Source organism: Bactrocera oleae, chromosome 2 (genome assembly GCF_042242935.1).
Source record: "Bactrocera oleae isolate idBacOlea1 chromosome 2, idBacOlea1, whole genome shotgun sequence".
NCBI lineage: Eukaryota > Metazoa > Arthropoda > Insecta > Diptera > Tephritidae > Bactrocera > Bactrocera oleae.
The window spans coordinates 58,320,343-58,330,693 of record NC_091536.1 but is presented as its reverse complement, the minus strand read 5'-3'; positions in this window follow the sequence as shown (position 1 = coordinate 58,330,693).

Here is a 10,351-nt window from a genome sequence, read left to right as displayed (position 1 = left end):
AGCCCAGAAAGTCCTAAGAATGATCTAAGCTCTTTTATGGTTTGTGGTGGTGGAAAGGAAGGGCTTGTCTCTATTACGTTTTGAGAAATGATAGAACTCTACTTCTGTTTTTGAGAATTCACATTTGTCAATTTGGATTTTCATATTAGCTTTTTCTAAAGGGTGGAAAATTGTATTAATATTTTCTAAATGTGATTTTTCATTTTAGCCGAAAATGATAATGTCGTCTTTATAGACAAAGCATATTTTTTCAATATACTCTCTATGTATGTCATCTAATGCTTTTGGAAAAATGATAGGCGTTTTTTAAGCCAAAGGGTAATCTAGTAAATTCGTAATTAGCATTACTTGGTGAAAGCCACTTTTTAAGTCAAGAACTGTAAAAAATTTAGTTTTGCCTAATTGCGAAAGAACTTCGTTTATATCTGGTATAGGATAACAATCGGCTATCGTAATTGAAGATTATTATACCGTCATCGAGTAATTTTGCTATTTGTTTTTCCACTTCGTCTTTGAGTGACATGGGATATGGGTAGTATCTAGAATATATTGGGTATGGTGAGGTAGCTCTTATTTCGGCTTTTACTATGGTGGTGTATGTTAGCTTTTCGTCTAATTCGGAAAAAAGTTTTGGGAAAATATTGCATAAATTGCGAAGTTTTTCTGACTGTTCGGATGTAAGGTGCTCTGTTCTAATTTCAATATTGTTGACTGGTTTGGTTTTTTGTTGCTTGATTGCAATTTTAATTTTATTTTTTATTAGCATGTCATTTCTTGAGGTACAAATTATTGTATCTAATTGTTTCAAAATGTCATTACCGAGAATTCCATGGAAGGGTTTTAATGGTGGAAGAATAAACATTTTAGTTTTTCGTCTTTGAGTCCAAAAAGATTGATAAAGGTATGGTAGGTTATTTTTATATTGTATTTCCACCTTCTGAGTTGGCATAAAAAATATCGATATTGGAAATAGGATCGTTAATGAGTTGTGGTTGAATATAATTTTTATTTGAACCTGTATTTATTAGGAATTTTAAAATTTCTCCGTTCTTATCTTTGCACTAATAGGAAAAAATGTATATCTGAAAATCCTATTGTCTCCCTGTCTGTCATGTCGTCTTGAGAAAAATATTGGTTATAATAATCTTTCCATGATTGTTCTGTATGGTTTTCATTTATTTGTTGTTGAGTGTCACTTAAATACGCGGGTTCTATGTGATTAATCCTGTGTTGTTTAAATGGTTGGTGTACTTGATTTGATGGTGAAATCGGTCGTTTTCCTTCAAATGCGTTACTTTTCGGTCTGTTCATGTAATTGACAAAATTATTTTGATATTGAGGATATTGGGGGTTTTGGTATTGCATATTTCTGACTGCTGCTGGTTGCACTAAATTCTGTACGCGATGGATTGGTTGGGCAATGTATGCAAGATTCGGATAAAAAGGTTGCTTTTGATGTTGGTTGGTGGAAGTGAGGGTGGTATTGGTTGTGAACGGAAATTTTGATTTTGTAGTTTCATGCATAAATGAAGTAGTTTTGGAAGTTCGCCATTCAAACCTGTCACAAAAGTGTCCAATGCTTTATCGCGATAAGTTTTAGTTAATATATTTAAAGATTCTTGACCTATGTCTTGACATACAAATTTATTCAATATTAGGGAAAGGTGGGAAAATATTTCGTGATAAAATTCGTTAACAAAGTTATTTCCTCGAAAAAGGGAAAACATTTGGACGCTACTTCGGCGTTCCCTGTTATTTTGTTTCTATATTCTATACATTCAAAATCCCAAAATAACGAGATGTGCCTCTCTCGGATTCATATAATCTCAAAATTCTCTCCACACTTTTCTTCCAAGATGCGAGTTCTTTCGGATTGCCAGAAAAATCTCTTAAACACCTAACAACGTCTGGTACTCTGTCAAGTCGTGATAGTTTTCCTGCATATCTCTGGTCAATTGTTTGGTCTGTTACTATTTCCCTTCGTGGTTGTATAATATTCTCAATAAGAGAAGAGGCGTCTGTCGAAATAACCTGAGTTACGATATTTCGTATGATATTGGATAGTTCTGGGATAACTTGAGGATTGGATGGTGCTGGTATAATGGTATTTAGGTCTAATTATGGATTCGGGATTACTCATTGTGTAGAGCTATATTATAACTAAAACTTATTTTAAAAAGTTAATGGAAAATACAGTTTGAATATAATTTATATAGTTTATAAAATATATATATTATTATATTTATTTTAGCAATCTCTGCAGGATCCCCCTTAAAGGTAGTCAATCGCAACTTTTTGCATTTAGGGTTTTGTTGGCTGTACAAGCCTCTTTTATTTTGATAATTTATTTAAATAGTTTTTATTAAATATCTTATATATACACTTCTTGTATCCGTTTTAATTATCTTTCTTCTTTAATTTTTTCCTTTTTTACTTCTAAAACCAATTTTTCTTTTCTTAGATTCTTTGTTTTCTTTTGTTATCTCAACTTTCTATTTTCATTTCTTTGCTTTTAACAACGACTTTCCTTTCAATTTAATTATTTCTATAAGATTTCTAAACTCTATGCTTATGTAATAATCCCACGGCGCATATTGAATACTCCTGTTTTCTACTCGCTAATAAGGCTCTTTATCACGCACTCTTCGTAGGTGCGGGTCTTCTTCCACCGAAGCTATCCCTTGTGGTGTCGTGGTGTCCAAATCCGTATTGCTATCCTGGTGGGGCTTCTTGAGGACCTTTAAATTCCTCTTTTTTTATGGATTTGCGAACGCGATTGGCACGCTGGGCGCCAGTTATACTTTTTTACATTACTTTAAATAATAAAGTATTTTTTTATTTCGCGAGCGGAGACGCGATTTTATTGAGTTACAAATTAGAACTGATTACAAAGGTTTCTTAAACTTAAAATTAAACATTGAACAATTAAAAGTCACATTGCCGCTGTCCCCAAAGGTGTTGTTGATTCAGCAGTTGCGCGGATGCACGTATGGTGTCATTTGATACCGGTGTCGGTGGGATACTGCTTACTGTGCAAGTCTCATCTGTAGCTTTAGTTTTTGGCAATAAAGCTTTGTAAGTTAATTCCAGCATATGAGGCGTTAACTTATACAAATAATAATATAAAACCTGTAATACCAAATCCATCTCTTTTAGTTTTCGGACTCAATTTACGGAAAAACCGGAAACAGTTTCGTATAATATTATATAATATATGTGTATATATAGACATATTGTACATAAAATTAAATACCTAAATATTTAATGCCTATCTACAAGCATTAGCTTCATTTTGCGTTTTTAAACACACCAATTAACAAACACAAAAGTTCAAGTTTTACTTTTACTGTTTCATAAAGCAGTGAGCAGGATTGAATAAAAAAATGTATACAGAGGTAAAATTGAAAATATTAAATAAAAGACAAAAAAAGAACAACAAGCAAACAATCATTCATACATATATGCAAAATAACTTCCCACGTATTAACATTCATCCTTCATATACATAAACATTTCACATAAAATGGACATACATACATATACATAACTTAGCTACAAGTGCATAAGAAACATAAAAACATTGCTACATTATTAAAATAATCCCCTTCGGATATAATACACTTGTGTCAACGCTTTTTCCAATCCTCGAATCACTTCTGAAATGCGCTTTTTGGTATGGCCATCAGCTCTTTCCTCGATTCTGACTTGATCTCATCAATTGTGGCAAAACGCTTTCCTTTCATTGGTTTCTTCAGTTCAGGGAATAGGAAAAAGACGCAGGGAGCCAAATCTGGTAAATACGGTGGCTGAGGATCGTTGTTGACGTTATTCAACTCCTGGGCGATACTAATGCGACATTGCTTTTGCTCAAACTTTTGCAATTTCGGAACAAACTTCGCTGCGACACGTTTCATGCCCAAAGCATTTGAGAAAATTTTATGGCATGAGCCAATTGATATGACACCTGCTGCTCTTCCCTTATAGTGATTCGAGGATTTTCAAGAACAATTTTTGTTCACTGTTGTGACGTTTTCTTTGTTGACTTGATCGCACCTCCAGGATGCTCATCGTCATCAACATCTTCTCGGCCTTCTGTAAAGTGCTTGAACCACTTATAAACACATTGTCGGGGTACTCGACGTTGAGTTTGCCGGTGTGCCAAATAAAATAAAATGTTAATTAAAATTCAACAAAATTTAACTTTAATGTGTTTGAGTATATAGGGTATACATGTTATAGACAATTTGTGTGGTTTAGTTGTACAATATTTATGTGTTTGTTTGTTAAGTGTATAATTTGATTTATAGGTTATGTGTAAGTATAGACTTAAGTAATATAAATTAGATATAAATTTAATTGTAACATGATGTGGGTTGATACTCCCGCGTAGATTTTGGTAGTGCTGCTGTTGTTGTCGTGGGGCGATCTGATTTCGCGTCTTTTTGTATCCGTCCGCGTTGATATATCCTCTTGCCTGCTGATTTGTTCTTATTGGATTCATGAGCTATGTTGGTGCTGTTGAGCCTTTTGCATTGCTCTCTTATTTGTATTTATACGAGTTTGGAGAACAATGCAGGGATATATTCATTTAGTATGAACATCCCGGCCGCCTTGCATGGTCTGCGAATAAAAAAAACTATTCGATCTATTTCGCTTTGGGTTAATGAATATTGTTTTAAATGGGTTGAGTGTATACTCAAGGTTTAAATCGCACAAGCACCGGTTAGTAACTTCAATCTCTGAACCAGATCCGGGGCAATTATTGTCACCTTTCGGGTCGGGTTAATTATGGCACGTATTTTATTCCATTTACCATCGTGTTTTATTTTTATCATGGCCGTCGGTATAAGGGTCGCCTTGTAAACCGTTGGAATCTCTTGATCTTTGTGCAGTCTTTCGTCGCTCTTTGTTGTTTTGGTTGTCTCTTAGCAGAACAACCTGGAGTGTCCATGTAGGGTTGAATGGTGCTCCCCGTTACACATACTACATCGTTTTGCGCTTGTGCTTCATTGTGTTGAGTGCGATCTGGCCAAGCAGTTGACGCAGTACTTATGCTTAGTTACTGCGTCAAACTTTTCGTGAATGTTCATTTTTGTAAATTTTGAACATGTCACCAGCCGGTGATATTTTTTACACAATCCACAGGCGACGTGTTTATGTGTGCGTTTTGTTGAATGGCTTATAGTACGCCGGGCCGTGCGGTGAGTACTTCCTCTTTCTTCTAGAATGGGGGAGAGGGTCGCTTTAAAGCGATGTAAACGACTAGACAGGGTCCAATCGTCGGGGTGTGGGGTGATGCTTCTGGTCACGCTGAGTGATCGCACGGTGAAGGCTGGGCTGCTTAGCTGTGAATTTTCTAAGTTGGGTTCTGCGGGGGTTAATAAAGCGTTACCTATTCAGAAATGGCCTGGAGTTAAAGGTTCTATATTTCTGAGGTCTTCACTTAGTGGGCTTAAAGGCCGAGAATTCAAGCAATTCAATTCGGGATTAAAGGTAGATAATTCTTGGAAAGTGAATTTTTGTATCTGGGACAGCTTTGTTAAGTGCCAGTTGATGTTTTGGTGTGCTTCACTTGTTGTTACTTGTGTTTTTAGTCATGATTTATGAATTCTCGTCGATCTTTTAATAAGAGTTTAGACGCTATCACAAAATTAGTACCGAATAGAGATCGGCGGGACATTCGAGCCTGGAAAAAAAGCGTGCCAATTCGGCCATGAATGCTTGGGTGGTGGGATCGCTTGCTGATTCCAGATGTATTGGTTTGGTTTCAAAACAAACAAATACGCATAACCTTTTGTGATCAAGCACGCTCTTCCAGGGCGACCGGCGAAGTCGATTCCTGTTGCTGCGAATGGGCGGGTTAGGGTGGTACGTTCCGCTGGAAAAGCTGCCAAGATTTAGTTAGTTTCTCTCTTCTTGTGCTAGACACAAGTTTTGCACTGATGGAAGTGAAGTGCTAAATGAGCTCAGCCTCCCGCCCTAATGCAGTCAACCACACCGCACAACACACCACTCACACGACAACACAACACACCACTTACAGGACAACACTGGCACACCACACCTGGAAACACCCACACACCACGCACCAAAGCAACCTTACTGGAAGCAGCAGCATACACCCACACACAATAACTCTACACACCAACATTAACAAAAGGAGGGAGGGCGATCGCGCCGACCCTCTTTTCCATCGAAAGCGCTAAACCGAGAAGTCGCAGTTGAAGTTCCGCCTTTTTTTCCACGGTCGTAGATCCCGATTATCTTTTAACAACTTATAAAGTGAAATTGTAATTTTTTGATTTTGATTGTTATAAATATTAATATCTTTATAAATACATGATATTGTAAATTGCGTAAAACGTTTGCGATAGAAATAAATTGTGTAATAATTTTCTAAACTTTTACAAATACGTGAGCGTTTAGTGGAACGAAAAGGTGAGGAAAACTTACAAAAGTGATTATGGTCCTTCGAGCCTAAAAGAAAGGCACTATCGATGTATATAAAAAAAAAAAAAATTACACATATGACCAAAGTGCAGTGAAACGGTGACAAAACCCGTAAATTACATATAGAAATATGTATATAAAGTGACCAAGTGACCAAAGTGCAGTGAAACAATAAAAAAATTCCGGAAAATAAAAACCGGCGTGAAGTGCAAAAACAAAAGTGCATTTACAAAAATTAAAAAATACATACACATATGTACATATAACAAGTGCAGTTATTGAAAGCAAATGAATTATGGATATACATATGTACCGGTGAAAAGTTTCATATATATTTAATATATACTTCAAAAAGCACATCAAAAATAAAGTGAAAAAAAAAACAAAACCAAAAAAAAAAAAAAAACACAAAGCGGGCGGGAAATTAAACCAAATAACCCATATAAGCGGGCGCGAAAGTAACAACAATATTAACAATAAACCTAAACGGGCGCGAACTAAAATAAAACATAAGATCCAAATATAATAGGCACGGAGGTTACACCAATCATCTGGAACAAAGAGGAAAGGACTTTACAACACAGATATTCTAAATAAATATATAATACCCCCTAAAGCCCCTGGAGGAATGCCAAGTGAGTTGTATCGTTTCCATTATTCATTATTGTATATACATATGTATGTAGTATGTTGAAATACGATTTTATATCGATCATATAAATTCAGGAATATATCCGCTAACGTTCTAGACAAACGGGAACCAAACTGTTTCTATTTACGGTTATTTTACGGGAAAACTGAAAATACCGCTATCACGCAAAACAGTTTGGTATAGCATATATATAATACAATATCAAATACATACATAATAAATCAATGCCTATAAGCTTACCATTGTGTTTTAAAAACACGTCAATTTCCCAAAAAAAAAAAAAAAAATTTTCAAGCATTTACTTGCGAAAAATTTCCGACAGACCCCTTAGGCTTAACAAAGCAATAAGCAGGTCTGCATAAAAAAAAGTAAGAAAAGGCAAAATAACAACTTAAATACAATAAAAGAAAATAAAGAAGAGAAAAGAGACAGATTTGAGTAAACATACTTACATACATATATACATATATACAATACACGTATGTTCATATTTATTATATGCATATTATATATACGTAATTCCTAAGTGCAAAATAGCAAAGCGAAAGCGAAAGCGAAAGCTAAAAAAAAAAAAAAAAAAAAAAAAAAAAAAAAGGTGCTCTCTTGCATACGCACAAATTTAGATATCTAAATATATTTACAAGAATCTATACACACATAAGTGCAGTCGGTAAAATACCTGTATTTTACCAATTCTCTTAATTCGTACCGCGGAAATAATACGCATATACATATACATATGTACATACGTACATACAGTATCCAATGCACTTAGGCCTGCATACTCTTAATACATAGGGTACACTCGTGCGAAAAAGTAATCGTAACATTTCGCAAATTAAAACAGTACGACAAACGGAATTTTAATTTGGCCAATAACAAAAATATAGCACGGTTTAATAATAAATACAAAAAAGAAATATAATTTATATATATATATATTCATATATGTATATTGGTTGAGCAACAACTAAATTATATTCAAAGTCCACTTCGGCATCTATTCGGCAATACCCCTTGCAGTAAGCAAGCAGGATTGCATACAGGAATTCAAAGCACAAACAAATCGTGCATACTTTTATATATAAAGTGATCTCTTCACGAGCGCTCATTTGTACATTAATCCAATATATATATAAACTGAACTATAGGTATACCCTATAGGACTTGCGGACACAAAAAAAAAAAAAAAAAAAAAAAAAAAAAAAAAAAAAAAATTTTTTTTAAATAATTGCGGTTATTAATAAAGAATTAAATATAAACTTTTGTAATTCTTACAAATAATAAAATATAATACAAATACTTATTTGATAACTCAAATAAAAAATCGGTCTTAATTATACAAAAAATTTTTTAATTCGAGCACCTTTGTTTATTGTATCCGAATTAAAAACTCTTATTTACGTAAAAGATTTTCGGTTGCAGTTATAATTTACAAAGTATCGCTTATTTTATTAAATATACATTGAGAAAATTTACTTTTTTTAATTTTGCATTTTTCTAATGAGCACAGATTCAAAAGAATCTAAATCTTCACAACTATTGAAAGTACCAAAAATGATTTCGGACGAAAAAAGTCCATGTACACCTGCAGAAGCTACACGGTTTTAGAAATCAAAAAAGACAATCTTGACAATTTTTGGTCACGTCTCCAAGCTGCATATGACGCCATAGTAGAATCTGACGACTCAGATCTACCAGAAAATTTTAAGTCCTCGGCTTACGCCAAATATGAAAACTGCTTAGACCAGTTCGAAGAAACTAAAGCAATGATTTCCGATCAGCTAAAGCTAATAAAAGCAATTGCACCTACTCCACATCAGCGAGTAGAGCTGCCACAAGTACAAAGTCAAGAGGCAAGTTCAGGCATCCATCTCAAGGTGCCCGCATGTGACACAGAAATATTTCATGGTGGTTATGAACAATGGCCGTCCTTCCGGGACATGTTTACAGCCGTTTACATGAACCACCCAAAATTATCAAATGCACAAAAATTGTATCACCTCCGATACAAAACAAAAGGTCAAGCAGGCGTAATAGTAACACAGTTCGCACTAAATGACGATAATTTCAATTTGGCTTGGGAAGCTCTTAAATCTAGATATGAAAATGAGAGAATATTGGTCGATAAACAAATATCGGTATTAATGAACTTGCCAAAAATTCAAAAGGAAACAAGTGAAGAATTTATCAAACTTCAATCCACTGTTTCAAATTGTTTGTCGGTTTTATCGACACAAAATATTCCCACAGACAGCTGGGACCCTATACTGGTAAACATATGCACTGCCGCATTACCAGAAAAATCATTACTTCTATGGGAGCAATCGCTCTCATCACGAAGAAAATGCCCCACGTGGCAACAAATGAAAGATTTCCTAACTACCCAGTACGAAATCGCAGAAAGGGTAGATAAAAAAATGGTCAGAACGAAAACCGTTCAACACGACCTAAATAGAAGCTTCCACAGACCCCAAGCCAGTAGCAACAACAATTTAAATAGAAGCTTCTTCAGAAATCAAACGTTCTCATCCGAACAGTACAAACAAACGTCATGCGAACTATGTACAGGGGGGCATAAGCTCAAATCTTGCGAGAGATTCAAAAAATTGAATATTATCGACCGAAACAATTTTGTAAAAACAAAGAGACTTTGTACAAACTGCTTGTCACATGCGCATACACTTAAAGAGTGCGAAAGCAAATTTAATTGCGTTTATTGCCATAAACGACATCATTCTATGCTTCATTATAACAATTTTTCCAGCTCACCCCCAAACAGCGCAAATATGAAAAGAGCCACGGGTTTAGTTGCAACAGCAAATCCCGAAGTGCGAAATCCCGATAATTGCCAAGAAGCACCATGCTGCTCAAAGGCATTAAAAACTCAAACGCTACACAGCGAAATCCAAAGTAGGGTACTACTACCCACAGCAGTCGTCTCCATCGAACACCGAGGAGAGCTGTTTAAACTTAGGGCCTTAATAGACCAAGGATCACAACGATCTTTCATAGCGTCTAGGGCACAAAATAGGCTACAACTGCCAACAAAACAAGCCAACTTTGAAATTACAGGAATGGGCGGAAGAGTAGTTCAAAACTCTAATAAAATCTGCTCCATTACCTTAATTTCCCCCCAAGCGGATAAGCACATACAAGCAGAAGCTATAGTCTTACCGCAACTTACAAATATGCTTCCAAGCTATCACATAAATAGCAAGCATTGGCAAAAGGTTTCACACCTAAAGC